Source organism: Apteryx rowi, unplaced genomic scaffold (assembly GCF_003343035.1).
Source record: "Apteryx rowi isolate R43461 unplaced genomic scaffold, aptRow1 scaffold_4, whole genome shotgun sequence".
In the NCBI taxonomy this organism is placed as follows: domain Eukaryota; kingdom Metazoa; phylum Chordata; class Aves; order Apterygiformes; family Apterygidae; genus Apteryx; species Apteryx rowi.
Window position 1 is genome coordinate 5,799,236 of NW_020450529.1, and position 20,797 is coordinate 5,820,032.

Consider the following 20,797-nt stretch of genomic DNA (forward strand, 5'->3'; position numbering starts at 1 on the left):
CCTTTCCTGCTGCCATATGGGTAGCCATTGTGGTTGAGATTTGGTCTTGAAATCGGTGTGGTATAACACATCGCAGTATATATTACTCTGCTTCAAAAAGCATGCTGTGCTGCTGCGTCTGATACCCCATGGGACCCGGCCACGTCACCCTGGTGGCGCGCATCATTCAGTGGTGAAGCCACCAGGCCTGGGATGCCGGTTTTGTGGGGACATGGAGACAACTCAATGTGTGCATCGTTTGCGCGGTCTTGACGGCAGCTGAGGCTTTGAGGGCTGGCCGCGGGAGTGCAGGAACAGCGCGGTGTCCCCCGAGTATCAGCTCTCGTGTGAGAAGATGGGCAAATCCACGAAATCGCTGGTGGCCAGCAGGTTTGCTGCACCACCTCCATCCCCGCAAGCCCACCAGCATCAGTCAAACCAAAAATACCTGCACATCTGTATTGCGGCAGGGATGAGGTGCAGTGTTTAAGGTTCTAAACTCTGGTGTTGCAGGCCTCTTGCAGACATGCAATAAAATTATAACCCATGCCCTAAAGAAGTTGATTAAATTCTGTTTTTTAGTAGTGTCTTTATTTGAGGGGCTTTTATTACTTGTAACCTCAAGTGCTCAAAAGCACTCGAGTAATTTACATCTACATTTGTTGAAATTTTTAATTTGACCTATTTTGGGTAAGATAATAGAAGAAGTTTGGTGTTTTTTTTAGTAAGACCCAAACTTTGCGCACTATCAGTTCGATAAATTTGGACTTCACATTGAGTTAATCTTACAATGACTGTGAAAGAAACATGCTCTTTTCAGTAAACGGATGCCTTAGAAAAGACAATCATTGATAAGCTACCATAAAAAGTAAATAGATATCTAAAAATGAGTTTTTCCCTCCTCCTGGCCCCTCCCAGGAAAAGCAATAGCACCTACCCCGCAAAATGTTTGATTTTTACCTGTGCTACTGCAGCAGCTGGAAAAGCGRCTGTACATTCACAGAGCTCAGTGCACAAATAATGGCGTAAGTAAAAGGGTTTGCTGACGCGAGCTTCCGGAGGTACACGCAACACGTGAGCGGAAAAACGGTCAAATCGGCAAACAAAGAAACGTTCCTCCTTGAGTATCCCGGGCAGAGCTACGAAGAATGGAAAATAGTAATGATTTTTATTTTTATTTTTTGCACAAATGTTTTTAAAACATTGCCGACTGTTAGTGTCAATAAAGAAGTACTGAGGAGGAAAAGCAGAAATGAATGCGTGACTGTGGAAAGATACATCAGAACACAGTAATTATATAAGCGTGATTTTTGTTGCTTTTGATGCCAGTGCGAGTATGTGAAGACTAATGCACTGTAGAGGACAGGTTTGTGGTTGAAATACACTTGATGGATTTTGACAAATTAAACAGTTGTAAAGATGTTTGGAAGTTATCCAGATCTTTACTGTTATTTATGTCACCGAACTAAAAAAAATCAGTGGTTAATTTGCAGTTCTTATAATTTTTATGATACTTATGTTGTTGTAAATTTAGCAGTGCGCGGCATCAACTCAGCGGGATACATTTTATGTTGTCAGCTACCTTTGACATCGTAATAGATTTCAGTTGCCAAAGCTTTCGCGCGCGGGAGAGAGAGAGAGAGAATGAAATGTAACAGGGAGCTGCAGGAGCGCTTGGATCAAATCCAAGCGCAGGTGAGCGAGGAGCGGGTTTAGGGCGAGCAGGGCTTTGTGACCCAAATCGTGCCGGGTCTTTGGGGGAGACCGGGGAGTCTCCGCGACCGTTCCCGAGCCCGTTGCGATAAAGGTGTTTGCGCCGTCGGGGTGGATAAGATACGGATTCGGTCGGGCTCCGTGATGCCCTTTGCGGCCCTTTGAAGTGCGGGCGGCTGATAACAGTGGTTGGGTCCAGCATCGCGTCCCTCTGCGCTGACTTTCTTCTCGGCGGTCCTCATCCTGCTGCGGTGTCTCGGTCCGTTTTTTTAAAAAAATGCATTTTGCTGAGGCTTGGCCTTCCAGCAGATGCCGAAGGGCTCGCGGCCCTCGCGGCGCACGCCCGCTTTGGGGGGCTACCTGCCCCATGGATCGTTTCTGCCGGGCGGTTTCGCCCCGCGCGCGCTGGAGCGCGGTGGGTTCCACGCCGCCCTGGGCGCGAGGCGGGAGGTCCGGCTCGGCTCGGCGCGATGCGGCGTTTCAGGTCATCTTTCCTGGATAAATACGAGCTGATAGAGGGTATCTGAAATGATAGAGGGTGGCCTGAGGAAAAGTTGTAAATGGAAGCAGCTTTTTTAACGGGCTCCGTTGCCAGTCAGGAGGAGAAGGAGCGTTCAGAGCGCCTTTGATACCTGAATTCATACAGCTTTCGAGCTTTTTCTTATCACCACCTATCGCAGAAGAGAGATGTATCTTGAGTTCAGCTGGCTCCAAGAGGAGACTTGGTTGTTGCTCTTTGGGATGCTTATTTTACTGGGGTAAAACCGGTCGTCTTGTTGAGAGGATGGAGGCCTACCTCAGGACCACGTGCCCCATGAAATGCGCTTTTTATAAAGCGTCCTCTTGCCCTTCCCGTCTTCTGCTTCTCTCGGCATTTGCCTCCCAAGTCTGAAAACTGAAGAATTTATTCGCGGTTGTTTCCTCACTGTTTGTGGCCTTAGCTGGGCTTCCCAAGGGTGTTTTGCATGCTCTTTCCGCTCTAATGGGATTGCCCATGGAGTTGAGCGCCCGCGCTGGGGGAATCCGTCCCGAAAGGTAGCCGATTAAGTCAGAACCTTCCTCATCCTTAGGTAATCCCCAAAATATGCAAATCGTCAGCGTGCAATTGGTTTTCCAATGTTTTGGGGTTTATAATTAAGCGCTTTGTCRCCGTCCTCCCCCTCTGCCTCCTCCTCCTTGGGGTCTTTATCTGTGGTGACCCCGGTGCTCCGCTTCCCTTTTCCTTTCCAGATCATCTTTCCATTTTTTGCTTCCCCCCGTAGGCTGCTGCCTCGAAGCTGCACGACTTCGGGGAGATTTGGGGCCCAAAGAAAATACTTCGGAAGAGTGTTGTGGTGGTGGCTGGGGTTTGCTGGGTTTCTCTTGCCCCGTGGGTGCCGGGTCTGGGCGCGCGGAGGTGTCGCTTTGGGGAAGAGTCATGCATTTACCTTGGCGTATTTTTACCAGCCCCATCTTTTGGCAAAGGAGAGAGAGGAGATGCGAGAACTGAGAGGGCTCCGTTTTCAAATTGACAGCAAATAAGATGATTAAAACTCTAAATTTTGGCACAGCCGTGTGGGAGAGCCAAGGATCTGAGCAGAAACATACTGTTCAGTCAAGCAGCCACATCCCCTCGCGCGCTCGGGCGGGATGTTAATTCAGTGCTCTTTAGGTTGAAGAAACTGCTCTTGTATGTTGGAAGAACAAGCTCAAATTTCCATTTTGCGTAGAAGCAGCAGACTAGTATGTTAGTCTGTGTTCGCTGGCTAGACTTATCCTGGCTAATGTTTGCCAGATTCTTCTATTACATATTAAAATAAGATCTTATGAGTGGGTTTTATTTTTGTGCGCATTTCAGAAAACTAGGCCAGCCCTAACAAGCACATTTTCATGTTTTTGTTTTTGCATTTTGTCATTTTACATATTGAAAAATGGAATGGGGGAAAAAAAAAGCGCCTGCTAACATCAAAAAAATAAAGCTTTGCATTATTCTGCATAAGTGTTAAAATCTGCCTGATAGTTTGTGTATACAGACTTCGTTTTTTATGGTGTTTCCTTTCCCCACCCAAAGATCACAGATGTTGCGATAAAAATTAATGCCCTTATAGCGAATGCTTTTCTTCTGTGAACTTGGCCTAAAGAGGGTCACAAGTGCTTTTGTTACTAATAAATGTGGCAAGATTTAGGTACAAATAATAGGCAGACGTTAATTTGTCAGGAGCAGGAACTTCTAAAAGAAAATGCAGAACATTTCTCCCTCCTTAAATCTAGATATTTCAATATCATAAAGTTTTTATTTTAACCATCAGGAGAGTAGCCCTGTTTGAAGAATTCAGCTTTAAAAAATGTCTTTGTAAATTGGGATTTTAGGACTACCTATTTGGAGGACGTTCTGTATGATAAATGACCCTTATAAGACAAAAAAAAAAAGTAATTTTGCATGTCTGCTTCCTAGGATGTGTGATAATAATAAATGAACATTTTATATATCATTATATATATATCATGGCAGAACAAAAATCAGAAGATATATTATTCATTATTCCTGTTACTTTATATTTAAAAGGCAAAGATTTTTGCTTCTTTACCAAAACAACTGCTGCAGAATGTATTTGTAATATTCCCCACAAATACGAGCGGTGGAGAGATCTTCCAGGTCATTAGCACAGAAGAAAAGAGATGCCCTTAATTGTATTCATTTGAACATTAATACATTAATGCTGAGATTTAAGTACTGTTACTATTAAAAATTAAACTGGAGGAGCAGTGTGCAGATCATATGCTTTAGTGTAAGTCATCAGGTGCAGTGTTTGCAYATTTAGCCTGCCATTTCAACACTAAAATGGATGTTTGAGGCTGGGTTTGGCTTTTTGAGGGACGCTTTTTTTTTTTCTTCTTCCTCCCCCCCAGCCCCGGTGTCATTTCTGGCAGGAGCGTTTCTTTTCATGGGTACATTTGCACCACCTGAGTAAAAGTTGCACTGATGAAAATCAGAGGAGGGTAAGGAGGAACTTGTTTGCTGTCCTGAAGTCCTCTTGTTCCGCTCGCCTTCCTCCCCCCGCCGCGTCCACGGCTATTTTGCGCTGTGCAACCCCCTTCGAGCACCGCCTGCGGAGCTGGAGTAGCTCTGGCATGTAGATTTCCCAGTGGGAGAACTTGTGTGGATGGTAATTTTAATGAGACCTGATTTAAGCAGTAGAATAGATCCATAAAACTAATACAAGCAGACTTTCAAGAGCTCTACTATTTGTCAGGGCAGTGAATTTAGAGGTGCATCCATTGGCTTGGTAAAGAATATTATAATCTTGAAAACTTAACCTGCATTAATTCAAATTGTTTCTATGCAAAGTGCTGTGGAGAACTTCTTGAATCCAGGGCAGGCCAAATATAGACCTATTTATTTCTGAGGCTCAACTTTTGTGCAGAAAAGCATGCTAGAACCACAGGAAGTTAAAGCTGGGTTCTATATGAATGAATGCAAAGTCTGTGCTGCTGCACACAGCTGWGTCTATAAGCTGCGGCAAGCTCTTAGCTTTGCTTTCTTTCCCATCATTTAAGGCCGCCACTCGGTCCACATATATTTCAAACTCTCCCGCATTGTCACACCTAGTTACATATGGCAGTAACACGGTTTTCTCCCATCCTGCAAATATCGGCGCTATGCCCGTACGAGGACCGGAGTCCTGCTTGGAGCAATGCACTTTGGCTCTGCTTTTTCGCCCTCGCGCTGGGACGTTTCCCTTGCTGCTGTTGGAAATTGTTTAGTTCTACTTGGCCTTATTCAACTGTTTTCCTTCCCTCGCTCTCCTCCCCAGCCCTTTCCCTCCATCCTGTTTTGTTTTTGCAAACAGCTTTTTTTCGCTGCAGCTCTCTGGCGCGGTGGGGAGGGACAGAGCAGGTGGGGGAGGCTCAGGGCTACAGGACGGAGCCCGGGAGGCAGACGAGGAGTGGGAATCGGCAGAGCCGGAGCACGTGGAGGGCGGTGGGGAGTCCGGGAAAAGAGGCGCAGTGGGGAGCCAGGAGGAAGGAGGGCAGAAGAGCATCGCAGCAGGAGCGAAAGGGGAAGAAGCGGGGAGGGCGGCATGGGGCACGAGCCCCAGGAGCTGGAGCTCGAGGACGCAGCGGACAGGCTGGATCGACGCGGGCTGCAGCCAGATCCAGCGGTGGCAGCGACGTGCATTTAAACAGGGAAAAAGTTTATTTGCTTTTTCTCGCAGGATATGCTAAGTGATTTTGCAGTTTGAGTGGAGTGGCATTATTGCACTTAGCTCTGCATTTATTAAATAAATTTGTTCTCCAACTCGAGTGTTAAGTGTGTATTATGAAACCTCAGAGCCAATCTGAGTGGCTGCAGTGTGCAAATATTTTTAAAATTGTGTAATTAAACGGGGCTCGGGCTGCAATGTCCACTGAAGTGATTTATTAATTGAATGGTTTGATTAAATTTAATGTTATTTTAGTTTATACAGAAAGGGTTGGTATCTTTTGCACAGATAGGGACATCTTGTGGGGCTGTCAGTGGTGGTTCAGAGGTCCTTACGAGGAATCTTTAGCACCCAATTAAATATTAACCAAGAAGATGTGACTTGTTCTTTCTCTGTCCCTGAAACTGTGTTTTGACATCTAAGGCTGGTGATAAAAATTTGCTCTGCAGAATCACTTGCAATGCACTCTATTTATCACTAGATTATTTCTAAATTAATCAYGCTTAAAAATCTTTCCTTTGTAATTGTGCTGGGGCTCAGTGCTGTATGATGTGTGTAAATAAAAAATGCCCTTTTAATTTCATGTTAACTATATCTAGCCGCTGTTGCAGCCAAATTGTATCTGTTTCTGTAGAATGTCATTTTAAAGGTATTGTGGTTACTGAGCGGCAGCTGTGATTGAAAAGTATGTAAACTAATCTTTAGTTGCTCATGTCATTTTTATATTCTTATGTCAGAACACAAGAAGGCTGCTTTAAATTTGTCTTTCGCTGTGTATTAATTTTCAAGTCTAATTTTTCTTGGGTTAACGCATATATTGCATTCTCTACTACACATTACCATTCATTGCCAAAGTAAATGGCTACTTGTGAAAAAGTACAAAATTAGTTCCTGCTTGATTACTGTAAAATACTTATTTATTTTCATAGGGAGGGTTTTTATTACCAGTGCATAAAGTACAATTATCCTGCATGGTATCGGTGACTTAGAAGAAGAAATAATCAAGCACCGTGTATTTATTACTGTGAAGAGCAATAAGTTGTAGAGCAGTGCATTGCTTTCCCAGAAACAAGAAGGAAGGTGCAAGACTTTTTGCGTTTGTTTTGGGGTGTTTTTTTTTTTTTTCTTTTTGCTTCCAGGCTTGCCCTGTGTGTTGTTCCTGCTCTTTTAAATGCAGACCATTTAAAATTAAATCCTYGGTTAATATGTCTGCATAAGAACTTCTTTGTCTCTTGATGCCCAACCATTGAAAATTAAATGTGGTTGCGGATAAGTATTTATTCATACCATACCTCACACCTGATCTTGTGTCAGTATGACATCATCCTTGCCACAAAGATTTCTAGTGGTTTAAAAATGTTCCGTTGTGAAATAAGTGGGAGGGGTAGAAAAGGGACAAGGAAGGCAACAAAAATAAACTACTAGTGGGATTTGATGCTTTGCCAATTAAAAAAAATCATATTCTTAGGTCCACATACTGCCTTTGATCCGTGCACAGGACTTCCATTGGTGCCAGTGGCTGTTCAGTCTGTGGATGGAAGGCAGTATATGACTTAGTTTGTGTGTTGTGGGAAGTACATTTTCCTAGCATGTGGTCTAGCTTACTTGAAGAATCTGAAATGCGTTATAAATGTAAATGCTGTGTTTAAGTAAAACTTCATTATGTTTTGGTGGTTTCCAAAAATGCACAGGATTTGACCTTGAAGTGTTATTTCAAGGTGTTATGATGTATGAGCTAGACTTTGTAGTCTCCTAAATTAAAACTTTGAACGCGTTATTATTGTATTTTGGCATCGGCAAGATGTAGTTCTCGGTTATTTTCTGTCCCAGGCCTCGTTTTTTCTAACGAGCAAAGAGAGAGGGCCTAATTCTTCTGTACAATACACGTTCAGGATGGGGATTACTGTCCGTTAACACCCGTGTGGCTGAAGATAGGCTTGTCCCGTGGATTTGAGTGCAGCTTTATGATTCCTCCTCGTTCCGGGCTCCCCGTCGGGATGGAGCCGACGCTTCTGCAGCGACGCGCGTGCAGCTATGCAGGACCACCTCTTTCCTTGACCGTTGCACAGGCCCACATAGGATGTGGTGAATGGTTTAGCGTTTGGATCCAAATCTGGTTCATATATAAAAGGGGTTGTGTTTCTGTTTGGAAAATATGAGCCCCTTTTACATAGACCAGGTGTGGATTAGCTCTCTAAACCGTTCACCCGTTCCTGTGTTTGTGGGAGACTGTTTTCAATTCTTACAAAGAAGCCGTACAAGTCAAGCCGTAGAAATAGCAAAAGCAATCCAAAAAGGGATTAGAAAAAAGTAATTAACAAAGTGTTTGTGATCTCAGGTTGGTGGCCTGAATGTAGGAACATACATAACCCTCTGAGTATGCTTATTTCCAAAGAAAATAGTGGCAAAGCATTTCCACCTTTGCCACCCTACCTATGCCATGAGCGTTCAGGGTTTGTATTTCTCCTTCCCGGCGTAGCGACCGTACRGACGTAGCAAAGCAGGGCAAGAAGCGCAGCCACCAGTGTGCGGCGCGTGAAACCCGAATCCCAGCACTTTTCTCTCGGCCGTGGAAGAGCCCTGCCCTTCGCCGGTGAAGGAGCAGAGGAGCAGACTCGGCAGCCGCACAGCAGCCGGCCTGCTTGGAAGATGGCGTAAGAAAGCGAGCTTTAAAACACCCAGCTCAACTGCATGTGGAGCATGCCAGCGAGCCAGATGCTGCCACTGGAAGAATATCTTTAATAGCTTGTCATCTGGCTCCAGCTGTGCTAACCTACGCCTGGTGAGCAGCCATGTGTTTGCGCCTGCCAACTGGTGGCCAGACACTGCAGCAGACTTAAGCAATTAGTGCAGTCCCCCATCCGGTGGCTGGATTCGCTGTGTGTGTCCTGCAGATAACCGCAGTTGTTGCTAAAACCAGGGACTTTTTGTGGTCCGCTGGCACGGGCTCCRCTCGAGTAACCGAGAGGGAGCCTCCCTTGGCTGGGTCTGCGGGAGCCGTGCTCCGCTCGTCCCCGCGAGAGCTTTCCCTCTGCAAGCCGAAACCCCGGCTGCGGCCGAGGGTCCCACCTTGGCTTGGACGCGCGTGCTCCTGAGGACACGTTGCCTGAGGAGGTGGAAGCAGAGGAGCTGCTGAACCTCGCTTCGCTGTTTCCTTCGCAACGCGCGCYGCGTTGGGTTTGGGGCAGCGTTTTTAGCGTCGGGGTATGTTATTGCAGAGAGGTAGTCAATTAAGAATAAGAACTTTGAGTCAGCACCTCGGTGCTGCGGTGATTGGTCTCCGAAATACCTGCGAGAGACCGGCTTTGAAGTATTGTTTTTGGTACCATTTTTATGTCAGGCTGTTGCGGTATGAATCATTATGGTTAGGCTGGAGATTTTCCCTCAAGAACGCAACTAACCCCAAACAATAGCGGAGCGATCTTTCAGTTGAACGCGTAGGGCCCGGCCGCTGCCTCGGGGCGAGGGCGCCCRCAGCGCGCAGCCGAAACGTGCCGCGCGCGGGGAGGAGCTCCCCGTAAACGCCTGCGAGCCCCACTCATTAGCCTCTTTCAAAATCCTCCTCAAAACTCTCCTCGTAGACTGCTATGTCTACAAAAAAAAAAGAAAAAAAAAAAAAAAAAAAGGCAAGCCTGACAGCAGTTAAACCACCGGGTTCCTGAGATCACTGCCTCTCGTGGTCACCTGGATCGCCCCGATGTCTCCTTTTACTCCCCCGGCTGTCTGTCTGTCTGTCTAGCCCCTCGGTGTCGGCTCGCTTAGGTTCGGGGTGCCAGCTCTTGGAGGCACGCGCCGGCTCTTTGCACAGTGCCGCGCCGTGCCGGGACCGAGCTTAAGAGGCGGCCTAGCCGCCGCGCCGCGGTCGCGCTGCTGAAGGGCGGTGTGCACCGAGCCGTCCTTCATCCACGCCGTCCGTCCTCCTCACGGGCCCGAGGTCCCGGCCGTCCCCTGCCGCTGGCCGAAGGGCTGCTCCCCTCCAGCGGGAAGCGCGGCGGGAGCCCGCTTTTTAGATCCAATTGCGCCGATCTTTGCTGGGGCAGCGACGGCGGTGGACGGTTTGGGTGAGTAGGACGCGATGGCCCGTGCGATACGGGCAGAAGGCAACCCAAAAGCAGTCCTCCTCTGGGGGCGGTGGTAGGGGGGTTATACGCGTTTTTTCCCCCTCTCCGGGCTGGGAAGAAGCTTTGGCCCCGCGCTGCGTGCTGGGGTGAAACGTGTGCTCGTGTGCCCCCGGGAAGAGGAGATATTTGTACTTTGACATTCCAGTCCTAGCGTCTCGCACCTCTACGGGAACATATTGATTTCTGTGATGGCGAGCAGCAAGCTGGTTCCTTGATTGTGGGCACTTTAAAATAATTGGTGCAAATATTTGAAATCCTAGATGGAAAAAATGTGGAAAATAATCCCGTTTGCCTTGCGCCTGACTCCTTCCTGACATCCCAAATAGGGGCAACACTTAGAAACGCATCCAAAATCAAGTTCAAAATGGATTGCTTACCCATGTTTCTTGAACAGATAATTTTGCTGGCACATTATTATTCACCCTCCGCTATTTTCACACTGTGACACAAAACTAGAGAGAAGAAGAGATTGAAATTTTGACCGGTACGTTATCCTGATACCTGACACGCTGTGTCGATATGAGAGTGTCTTTACCGCAAGGACTTTCTTGGTGGTTTTACAGATCCCAGTGTGAATAAGTAGAAAAAGCAGAACTAATAACTCAAGCAGCAAAAATATTTTTTTCTTAAAGAAATTGATTAACATGCAAATATGTACTGTATGCATATTAAATATCATTTCAAAATGTGATGGGCAGGAAGCATAAGTGATGCCATTTGGTTTTGTGGCATCAGTGTGGGTTGATTAAGGGGGTGGGGATAAATTTTGGGGATTATTGATATAGCATGAGTAGAGCCAGATGGTTGTATTACACATCTTTTGTGTTCTTGTTTGCTTCTTAAAGCAGTTGCAGAATTTTGCCCTGGGCAAAATTTACTCTTTGCTCGTATGTTCCCCTGTGAATTTACTTTTGACAAAGTACTTCACAAAGAAGGGAAACACTGTGCTTTGCACCCGCAAACTCATCTCTTTCCTTTGCATTTGTGAAGTTAACAGCCCTGTACTTATAAAATATTTTGCAACTTGTGAAATAAATTAGCAGTAGGTGCAAGTTCAGTGTGTGTGTGTGCGTTGTGTATTGCTCCCCCTCTGTATGCGATATTGATTTACAGAGCRTGTCATTTTTTAAATTTTCCTTGCAGTGTTTTGGAGAAGAAACTGTGGAAATGGCAACCAGTCGTTTTAATGCACTGGTTATGTAGTATTCTTCCATTAAAGAAATGTTGTCTTAAAGATTAATGAGCTAATTTTTCCACTACTTTTTTTAAGTTTTGAGATTGTGGTGTACCTGATTCATGTTATCAAAAACACATACTTTGTGGTATTCAAGTTGAGTGGGAGAAGGTTGTGATAGGTAGGTGGTTCTTAACTGGGTGTTTATGACATTTGTTGGAACTGCTTATCACCGGAACCACCAAAATTTACATATATTTGTTATTTCCCTTTGAAAGCAAATTATACTTTATTTCCCATAAAAAAGATGAGTTGTCGTAAAGGCTTTGCAAGTAAGGTTTTAAATCTCACTTGTGCCTCGCGCCGGTGTAACTCCATTGACTCAGCTGAGTTTACTCCTCCTTTACATCACCGTAGGCCTCTGGATGACGAGGTCCCTCTGCATTTATATGCATTATTATAGTGGAAACAACCCGCGATTGCAAATATGTCGTGTCCGCCGTTTTCCCCGGGCTCCAAGCYGGAGCTTCGGTCCCGTTCTGGGGAACCTCGCTGTGAAAACGGGAAACAAGCCGTCCTAACCCAGCTGAAATCTCCCAACTAGTGTCGTCGCGAGCCTGAAGCTGAAGCGACTTAGTTGTAATAATGATGCCATTGTGCTCATCCTATCTGATCCGTTCTTGAAATGTTTTAGTAAGTCTATCTTACAACATTATAAGAAGATAATCAGCTGCCTTAGAAGGTCCCCATCTGGAGTATAGAGTTCTTTTACTGAAAGATGTTTTGCCTTTCCGAGATAGCTCTCGCATTTCATCATCTGTTGTGCAGAGATGAAGTGCATATGAAAAGTCAGTGACTCTGAATCCATCTGTTGTTATTATTTTCCACTGATAATTGGCTTGAACAATGAAATGTCTGTGTCTGTAGCCTTTGAAACTGTACACCCTGTTTATTTTCTGGAGGTCTCGCTCCCCTCTCACCCCCCTTCTCCCATTTTTTTGTTTTATTTTTTTTTTTGTTTCATTTTCTCTCAAGCCTATAACTAGTGGGGCTTGCATGAAGATGACATCTTTGACTCTGTGCATCAGTATGTGTCATTCAGCGTCTAAAGCTTGCCTGCCAATTTTTGTCAGGGTCCTGTGTCTGCTGTGTTTAAGTGTAGCATAGTCTTACAGCAGGAAGACCAGCAGGTCCAGAATTCATAGCTATCGTACCTGAAATGTAGTATTTATTTCACTTTCTCTTTTAAAATATTAATTTAGAGTCCAGTATCTAATACCTATGGAATTAGATACTACCTATAATTGTATAATATATTCAGTTGCATCCAGTTTAGGACGATGCAGGGTATTAATATTGGATTCCACTAACAGCAGTTCCATTAGCTTGCTCAACCAGTATGAGATATATATGAGCAGGGAGGCATAACTACCAGCCAGAACTGCCAAAACAGTCATTAGGGGCTCCATTGGGATGGACAAAGGCTTTTACACAGTGATATACTGATTAAATTTTGTTCTATGGTTTATTTGCATCAAGGTTAGATCACTATCATCTGTGTGAACCGTATTATCTGACACCTTATTTGGAAGGTCATTTCAGTGCAAAAATAGTGAATGATATAGGGGCTCTAAAATTTCTTGCAGGACTCTCTCATGGAGGATTTTTATCCGGTTAGGCTTGACTAGCTCGTGTTAGCAATTTTTATCGTGCTGTAACGCTGAGGGTTTATCCAAGGGAAAGTAAAAACTCCCTCCACTCTGCACGAGTGCGTAGCTGTGCTGAACGTGTTTGAATCTCATTAAAGCTGTTAGCTGTATCCAGCATCCTTTGACATAATCCGTGGCACATGCTGGCGAATCCAGTAAGCATGCGTTGCGTCTTGTAAAGCCCAAACCTTTCTGCGTCCGTCTGCGCGTGCTGGCGCATGGGTGTACGTGGTCCTCCTGCATGAGGTCTTGGTGCGGCACGCTCTCCTCCGGTCCACGTTACGCTGTGGTCTGCAGCACAAGGCAGAGGAGTATAATCTTATTTATGTTTCAATAGCAATCATTTAATACTGCCAGTTATTAAAAAATAATTAAATTACCAGAACCAACATGTAGCTAAGACTTACAATAAGAGGTCAATGTGATTTGACTCCTTAAGTTAGGCAGGGACACTAGTGAATGCCAATTGCTTTAAAATTTTGCTTCCCGGTTCCATTTCTGGGATGGAAGGGCAAACGAGACTGAAACATAATTTATTTCTCTAGAAGCAAGAATAAATCATGGTATATAATTATGTATATTTAATTATAATAATAAATGCTTAGAGGTGTATGGTGGTTATCACGGTCTCTAATTTAGCTGGTTTTGGAAGTAAATATAGTTTGGAGGGGACACTTTATGAGGGTAATATTTTGGAAATAACATTTTTCAGGGAAGCTTCAGAAATTTCTTCCTTCTCCCCAAATAAGCTAGTAAATAGGCTTGCATTAACCAGTGATTCATTAGAGCTAAAATAGGTTTGTATGCGGACTGTCTTTCATATAGTAAACAAAACATGGGGAGAGCACAGACAGATTCGGGCTTGGCATGTCAGCTCAACCCAAAGCCTCTGCGTTAATTTTGCGTCCTCGTTAAGAAAGGCTGGGCTGGGAGCGTAATGGATGTGCGCTGCTGCGACTAAGGGAAATGGATTTTACAGGTGGTGGTTGGCGTGTTTGCGCGGTGGCGAGCCGGGCGGCTGAGCCAACGCGGGCACGGTGCACGGCTGCGTTTTTTTTTGCCAGAGCGATGCCTCGATCAGAAACGCGCGCTTGGCACCGAGTYGTCGGGGCTGTTGTTATTTACCGCGAGGCGAGCGGCGCGTTTCGCTCGACGCTGGGATGCGATTTCTGTCGCTCCTATCCCCTTAAACAAGCCGTGCAGCTTGCCGGGGATCAGGACAGGTAGAAGGCGCAGCAGGCGTCTGATTTGAGCCAGTTACTCATTTGCTGAGTGTTTGTGTTTATGCAAAGGGGCCTCTTCCTGCATATTTAATCTAGAGTAAGGCAGTGGCTTTTGTTGTGTTTAGACCACATACCTTCAGTCCTTCCTTGCACTGCAGCCAGTGTCGAAGCACGGGCAGGCTGGATAGTCCAAAGTGCTCTAGTGTTTTCAAACTCTCAACTTTCTGCAGTTGGTTGGGAATTTCTGTGCAGCTTCTAAGCCTTTTGCTTCCTCCTTAATGGGTAAGTTTGTACGACGGTAGCGTGAGATACTTTTGTTTCTGTTCCATTTTAGAAATGCACAAAATGTTTTGTTTGCTTGCTTTAGTCCTCCAAACCTCCTGGTCCGTTTAGGGAGTTTGTTGCAGGGAATTAGATCAAGAATACAGGTGTTTCTGGAATATACTTCTGAATAAAGTACTAAATGCCGTATCGCAGTAGGCAGGTATTTGCGGGGGGGCGGCGGGGGGGGGAACGAGTTCGGTGTTATTATTCTTTGTACTAACAAATCCTGTTTTGTAACTATCCTGAAGATAATGCTTCCATTGTTAGCTAAAAGCTTTCCAACACAGTGCAACACAGGACTGCAAAAGCAGCGGCAAAAAAAGGAAAGAGAGAAAGAAAGAAAGAGAAAAAAAAAAAAAAACTCCGCTCTTTATTGTTTCCCTAGCAAGGGTCCTCACTCGAATGTCTGCGCCGTAATAGGAAGGTTTTTCTTATGTGGAAATTGAATCGTCTCTTCATTGATATTAATAGCACACTAGAGATGTTAGCCATGATGCAGAGCACCAGCACTGGAGAGTAGGAAACCTGATATTGCAGGGGGAAAAAATGACAGTCCTGCTGCTCCTCGGTGTGGGAGACGTCCCTCCGCCACGGCACCGTCTGCATAATGGCATCCGAGCTTAACTATTTACTATAGGTATTTTAATCTCCGGCTCTTTCTTTTAATATAGATGTAATTACTGGCGCTCGCTCTTGCACTTATTAACTGCGCAGCTCGGTTTCTGATTCAGTCTGAACAAATTAGTTTTAAAAATGACTTTCCAGAAAATCCACGCGGTGAGCCTGCACAATGTGTGCCGTCTGTGGCATGTGYGCTGCGCTGGGGGACGGTCGGAGTCCAAGGAGAGGACGCTGCCGTAAAAAATTAGGGAGAAGGCGGCAAAGGGCACGTCTTCAAAGCGGGCTCTTGCAGCGCATACAGTATTTGGAGTAAATGTGGAAAATGTGCAGCGAGGCCAGAAGTAGTAGTTTGGGTTACCAATTAACTATTTCCTTCGTTTGAGTAACTCCTCTCAAACAGAAGAGTGTGCTGTTCCACCACATGTTGGAAAGTGTGAGAATCTGAATAAAATCTCATCAACCTTATTAAAATATGTGGGGACTTTGGTCTTCTTGGGTACAAATCAGCCTACAGACTCAGAGGCATTTATTAACAATAAGACTGCTGAGGGTTTTTAATAACAAAATTACAAATACCATATCTAATTGTAAGTGTATTACTTTTATGCTCCAGTTAAAAAAAAAAAAAAAACTTTTTATGAGGAAAAGTACCTCAGTCAAAGCACCTTGTGTGATTAGTGCTATTGTATTCTTAAATTTTGATTGATAGAGATAATAGTTTTCACTTAAAAATACAGACAGGTACTTTAACTTTCCATGACAATAGCTATTTGCATTTCTTTTATCTTTTTGTTTAACATTTGTGGGGGTTGGGACGGATTTGATTATTAACTCTTATTGCACACTGAGGTAAATGCTAAAACAAAGCTTTTGTTAAAGCTTCAAAGGTAAAACAGCAAATATTGTTTTTAGGCTTCAATATTTAAAGGCTGTTAAAGGATACCTCGAAAATATTTTCACATGACCATGACCAAGAGTAGCACTTTGCTGGAAGGTAAGGGAGGTTAGGGAGTCCGGGGAGGTGGGCAGCCCTCTCGGCCGCGGCGCCCGCCGGCTGGGGGCTTCCTCCGGCGGTGGCTTGCACCGGCGCGCGCTGTCCGTCCCTCGCGGCCGGGGCCTGCGAGACCTGGGCACCGACGGCTGGGAGGAGGAGCGGCCCCTTCCACGGCACCGGCCCGCGTGGGGGATACGGAAGTTTTTTGGTTTTTTTTTAAAAAAAAAGAGAGAAAGAAAAGCTGCGGATTTGGTCTCGGGGCTGCACGCAGAGTAGGTGCAGCGAACCAGTTGCAGCAGCAGCTCGCAGCAGGGAAGGCGCGTTGGCAAAACGCAGGAGAATCGTCAGCGTCTCCTAAGGATGTAGCTTTGCAGAACAGACCTAAGTGAACACTGTACGAGCCTTGAAAAGTAACGGTTTGCCTTTTTTTTTTTTTTTTTTTGGGGGGGGGGGGGTTTGGCTCTGCAGAGACGCCCGTTAGTAATGCTGCAAGCCCTGCACCTACGGCGGTTGCTCCACAGTGGTTAGGGAGGGAATATTTCCTCTTACCGCTTTAACTGCGTGAGCTCGAGCCTCAAGGTGGGAATTGCAACACCGGCATAGAATGGTTAAGGCTGGCATGAGGGCACCGAGGGTTATTTCGAGGGGCTGGGGAGAGGGGGCGAGGTGGCCTCTCCGCGCCCCGCTGGACGTGCGGCGGGCTGGAGCCGCCTTAGGCACTCGCGTCCGCTGGGCGCAGTACGGGGCCAGCTCCGCCGTGCCATTCGCGCGAGGCCAGTAACCGACCCGTCGCGAAAAGACGCGAGGCTTAGAGCCGTCGTCCAAACCCTGCGCTGGAAGCGAGCCGTCCTTAACTTGTCTGTAACTCTGTCCGTATCTCCTGCGAGAGCTACTAAAACGGGGGGGGGAGGGACAAGGGGCGGCTTGTGCCGCGTCCAGTGGCGTTGGCTAACGTCAAGCGATCCTCTCCCAAGGTTGCAGGGGRCTTGAGAGGTGGTGGTGTTATTTCGAACAGGGAAAACGTGCTGTGCGTAGCTTTGTCCTCGTGCTATTATTTATCTTTATTTTATTTCCATTTGGAATAAATCAAAGGCACCAGCCGGAGATTCCGAGCAGCCTGCTAATGACGGAAAATGAAAATCCGGTCTGATCTGCTCCCTCCCTCCCTCCACCGAGCAGCGGCGAGGCAGCGAGCGTTCGTATCCCTGTATTTCGGCCTGTACCAAATCCGTTTCCCCCTCTCCAAAGCGGGGTGAATTAAGTGCACGGCGTCTCTCGCAGGTTCGCTGTTCACCTGCGTTTCGCTTTCTGAGGAGGTGATAACGGCTCCTGGCGTAGGGCAGCTCCTGCACTGTTCCTCCTGTTATTTAGTGCGCGCTGCACAATAGCCGACAGACACCTTGATTACGGGCACAAAAATATTTCTCTCTCAGAGCATTAAAAAAATAAAAAGTTTAATGTATTTATTGGTTTGCTGGATGCCCCTTAAATAAAAGCACAGCAGAACTGAAGAGACCCCTTCAGTCCTCCCCGAAGCAGCTGCACAGGGGATTTACGGGCGTTGTAAATACAAGCAACCCAAACGGAGTCCACTCACGCGGGAGAAGTAACCTGCCTGCAGGACTGGGCCCCAAGCACGCCTGGTGCCAGGTGTTGCTCTGCACCATCACCGTACACCCTGTATTTTCAGGATTAGCAAAATACCAAAGAAAAGGGATTTTTTTTCCCCCTCCGACTAATTTGCAGCTGGTAGAATCGTTGAATGCATCTATCCCCTTACATGCCAACAAAATGATAATAATGGCAACAGAAGGGCATAGTTCAGCCTGTGTGTAGTTGAATGTAACTTGGGAAGCTTTGAAGGGAAAGAAATAGCTGTATTCAATGGTTATGGTTCACTTTATCTGGAAAAAAATATTGCACGAGAGTGCTTATTTTGATTATCAAGTTCTGATATTTTAAAGCTTTCAGGAAACCTGGTAGTAAATATTTCAAACAGGCACATTAAATATATTTCAGCTGAGAAATTAGGTCTTATATGAAAAAAAATGAGTGGAAATCAAATTTCAGGAGCAATCTTTTGTTGCACTTTTTAAAAAATAAAAATTATGCTTTCTAGGTAACGAAGGGGAGGTTTCCTCCCTAGTTTAGGTTTCCAATAATGATTTGTAAGCTTCTCAAGGCTGGGACACTGGCAAAAAATTATGTGAATATTTCTAAGCAAGGGAGCAGTTCAACTGATGTTCTACTTTCCTGTGTAAAATTACTCACAGCCAGTTTGTGTGGGATCAAGGACTTTGTTCATCTATTTTGGGCTGTACACAAGGCTATTCTTGCTGAGGTATTAGTAAAAATGTTACTCTTCTAAGTAAAACTTTCTTCTGCAATGCTGTCTATTTCTGTGTATTCTTTATGTTATTGGTTAAATTTAGCTTTGCAGTGATGGCTCAGAATTAGCTTTCCTGAAATTACCTCCCTCATACAAATAGCAGTACTGAAGGAGGAGGCTACTAAATCGAATATGGATTGTGGGATCAAAATGTTCAATGGTCTGACCCGAGAGCAGGGAAAACTGCAAAGCCTGGTACCCTGGTACCAAAGAGAATTGGTGGGACCTGATCCAAAGCAACAAGCGTGTTTTCTGGTAAAATTAACCCAAAAGATCATGGCCCTGGGTCAGGTCATGAACTTTTTTAGGGTTATTACCAGCTGTCATTTCAAAAAACCCTGGTGAAATCAGTGATAACAAAAGTATCTTTGCATCCAAGGCTTTCTAAATGCATTACAAAAAGAACTCGGGTTCCCATCTTGTTGATGGGTAAACTGAGGCTCTTGGTGAGTAAACCCAACGTTTTCAGGAATGTCTGGTAAAACCTGAACAGGGCAAAGTAGTTCTGCGTGGCCTTTTCCCCGCGCGTAAATCCAGCTGAGCTGGTGGGACTGCGTCCCAGGCATTAGGTTTGGAGAGCTTCCCTTTGACTCCCGAGTCTGTATGGCCACCGCTGCTCGCAAAGTGGATTTTTGTATGTGGTTTGGTTTTCTTTTTTAATCATTTCCTTGAGGGAAAATATGAGTCTAGTGAAGTGTCTTGCTTTGGTAGGATGGGATTTTTTCTTTGTTTGCTCCACGCGCACACTTACAGTGTTGATGGTACTTTGTGTTTATCTTAAAGACAGCATGATGGAAGGAATGTGTGTTGCCTACATCAATTCACTCGCCCATATAAACATTTTCAGGGGGAAAGTCTGTATTTGTGTTTCTACATTTTGAGATACTCGACTTCTAGACTCTTAATGAGAAATTTTCACAGGTGTGAACAGCTGTCTCTGCTGCTCGTTTTAATCTTAAGGGTACATTACCCAAATTTTTGGAAGTCAGGTAGCATATATCTCAACTTAGATAACCAGGCATGAAAGCAGCCCAGACTTCAATCTCACCAATTTGTGAGAAGTGCTGAAGTCCTCCCGAGCCCACGTCTTGGGTTGCGCTCGGTAGACCATGCTTGTCTCCCTCGAGTTAACGTCGGGCCAGCGTTACTGGGTTTACCTGTCATGTATTTATTTCGTATGTGGCAGGCGTGTTTAGAAAAATGTTACCTGTGTTTTAAGGCACTTCTGAAAGGTTTCTTTTATGCACATTTTATGCAAACGTGTCATTTTCAGCAGTTTCCTTAAGAAGTGCATTTTAAGATGGTTCACTAGCTATCATGAAGGCTCTGGGTAGAAGTGAAGTCTGCTTGCAAAATACTGCCAAAATAAAGATCTGCCTGCCAAATATACAGAAAATTTATAAAATAGATAAATATGAAAAGAGGTTTGAAGTGTCAAACCCAAGATAACCCCCGCAGCAAAGCAGGAGAAAAGCCTTTTATTGTTGCTAATCTAAGAGCACATCGTATGTCAGAGGTCATGCATTTTACATAAAAGATGTATTGTTTTACATACTCTCAGGAAGGTGAGACCTGACCTATGATGATGGAGTACTGCTATGTCCTTTCCAATGCAGAAGCAGGAGTGTCTTACACATGAACCCCGGTGAAGCCGCTAGGGCTTCCTAGACAGCAAACACACACACGTTTTGGCCCCTGATCTTCCAGGACTTCATTACAAGAATTGTGAAAAACTGCTCATTCAAAATATATATAAAGTAACAAGAAAAATAATAATAAAGATAATAATAATAATGCCAGTTAGCAGCAGATGAAAACAATATTAATTTCATCTCAAGATAACCTTTTTCCTGGCTAAAAATAGGCAGTTTTCAATGGTGAAGAGGTAATGCCTCATTCTCATTGTGAAAACCTTTTTCCTTCCAAAATAAATGGCAAATGTGTACATTTTCTTTTGAAAGAATTTAATGAAGATTCTGATTTTTCCCAGAGGTTGATATTTTACTACTTTGGTTAAAAAAAAAAAAAAAAGCTGCACCTATTTATGTAAATAGCATAACTTATCATTTGGTGAGTTTCACAAACACCCCCAAAACTTCACATCACTGTGTGAATTTTGTGAACTGGAGTTTCACGTAGCTCTTTCTTGCACATCGACACATCGCTGAGTTTCCGTTTCGTATGATGTCATCTGTGTCAGCAAACTATTGCATGTTTCTTTCTGTCTTCCTTACATACTGTTCTGCCCCCCTGTAGCAGAAGATCAACATTTCAGTGAAATTGTGTTATAATTTTACTCTATTAAGCTATTTGGTCAATTGATGTGGAATTAATTCCGAATGCTGTTAGTGGTTTGAGTTAGTAAC

The 20,797-nt window shown here is 44.9% G+C and overlaps 1 protein-coding gene across 15 annotated transcripts in view; it reads left to right on the top strand.

Moving 5' to 3' along the window:
* The window catches only part of FOXP1 (forkhead box P1), a 381,192-nt gene that overhangs the window by 141,467 nt on the left and 218,928 nt on the right, over window positions 1-20,797 (top strand). Inside the window, exon 1 of one of the 15 annotated variants that reach the window (XM_026074871.1) lies at window positions 14,237-14,385. The exons of 13 other annotated variants lie outside the window; for them this stretch is intronic. The gene's annotated coding sequence lies outside the window, so the exon portion shown is untranslated. Of the gene's footprint in view, window positions 1-14,236; window positions 14,386-15,041; window positions 15,065-20,797 lie in introns of those variants that run through there. One more of the 15 variants, XM_026074874.1, reaches the window with a different exon arrangement.